The following is a 2,125-nucleotide window of genomic DNA, read 5'->3' on the forward strand; positions in this document are numbered from 1 at the left end:
ATATATATATATATATATACCTTCTCAACTTAGATTTATCCAACCTACAATTATTCCCATTTACTACCACAAAAATAAGGAAATTAAAAATTAAATAAATAAATAAATTGATTTTCGGATGTTGGGCAGCTGTGTGTATGATAACTCTGGCAACATCTGGCAATGCAAGCATCTCTTAGACCCAGGTATGCAATGCCTGTCACAGTCTCTGCCTTAGTCGCTTTCAAGCATTAGCTGTGTTTGAATGAAAAATATAAATCCGACATGCCACCAGATCAACTTACAACCTGTCAGCTGGAACGGAATTCGGTCGTAAGTCAAGGAGAAGGTGTGTGTGTGTCTGTGTGTGTGTGTGTGTGTGCGTGTGTGTGTGTGGGTATATGTACACTGAACCTCAAAAGATACGCGAAACGTGTGTGACTGTGAAATATGTTTTAACTTCATTATGTCAGAGATAAATTTTGATAAATCTGATAAAGTTAATTTCTTGGATGTGCTTTGACAACCGTCTATGAGTCGTCATTTGTTTGGGTAGTGGGTGGATCCAGCACATCGAGATTGTAGGATGTGACATGTTCAATACCGTATACCGTATACCCTGGGTGGGCATACGCCCACCCAGGGTGTTCAAAATGGCTATACACCGTTGGTACATGGAGTGCATGAGGCAGTTCACAAAAGCCATTGGCACCTGTGACCACACCCTGAGGAAACTGTCCTCAGTTCCATACGAATTGTTGGCCTTGGGACCACCTGGTACAGCTGTCTCTGGATTTCATCCCACAGGTGTTCAATTGGGTTCAAATCCGGGTGGAGAGCTGGCAGCAACATGGTTCTGATGTTGTGCTGATGCAGAAAGTCCATGGTGATTCTGGCCTTTTGGGAGCAATCATTGTCCTGCTGGAACATGTGGCATGATCTGGTCAATGTAGTGCTGCACTGTAATGCCACTCCCTCTGTCTTCACCAGCATTTTGGAACACATGGGGCCCAATTCTCTGATCCAGGCCTACAACATCCCAAACCATGATGCTTTGGCCACCCACGCATCTCTTTCCATAACATATGTGTCCCTGTAGCATTCACATCTCCTACGCTACACCCTCACTCTGCCATCCAAAGTGGAAACGCAATACCGGCATTTGTCAGAGAAGACAACCTCCATTGTTGATGTCACCAATGTCAGTGCTGTGTATCTCAATGTAGTCATACCTGATGGTGGTGGGTGGTGAGGAGAGGCCCTTGAGGACAGGTTGTTGGTGGCCTGTCTGCGTCGTCACTGATGGGTTGCTGTCCAGTGCCAATGGTCTCGCGAGCTGTCACACTGGCTGGTCTGAAGTGATCACAGAGGTCCTGCCTGGGCGTGGATTTCTCTGCGGGCATTGTCTGCAGTGCTGTCGGTATTGTATTGCTATTGCCGGCAATATCTGTTGCTGACATGGACATTGTAAGCTTTCACAACAATCAGGGCATGCTGCTCTGCTTGCAATTGGCCGATAACTTGTTATCTTTGTGCTGCTGACAATTGGGTCATACTTAATTCATCCAAATTACACACACACACACACACACACACACATACACACATCTGACCTTGATGTCAGCAATGCCATGGAACTCATTGTCAGAAGGAAGATGATAACATTCCTAGAAGAAAATAGCTTTCTCACTAATATGCAGCATCATTTCCCTTTAATAAGGAGATCCCTTACATACTTATTCGTATATTAAAAATGAATAATCAAACAACAGGTCAACTGTTCAAATATGGACGTGATGTATCTCAACTTTGCCAAGGCCCTGAAAAAAGTCGATCATGGAATGATATCGTCACAAATTGTATGACCCTTGTATCACGGGGAAACTAGGGACATGGCTGCATTACAGAAAGTCACTACCAAGGGTTTCCCCTCTCAAAAGACATCGATAATAAGTGGGATCAGCCAGGGAACTGTATAGGGATCACTGCTGTTCATAAAGGTTCTCCCACCCATGCCCTCAGTCAGACGGTCTCATCACCTATGCTGATGATGTCTGAGTATTACACGGTCTCAAGGACTTACAGAAAGATATGAACACAAGATACAAATTGTCTGAAGAAAGCAACATAAAGTTTAATGCTGATA

Source organism: Octopus bimaculoides, chromosome 27 (assembly GCF_001194135.2).
Source record: "Octopus bimaculoides isolate UCB-OBI-ISO-001 chromosome 27, ASM119413v2, whole genome shotgun sequence".
NCBI classification, from domain to species: domain Eukaryota; kingdom Metazoa; phylum Mollusca; class Cephalopoda; order Octopoda; family Octopodidae; genus Octopus; species Octopus bimaculoides.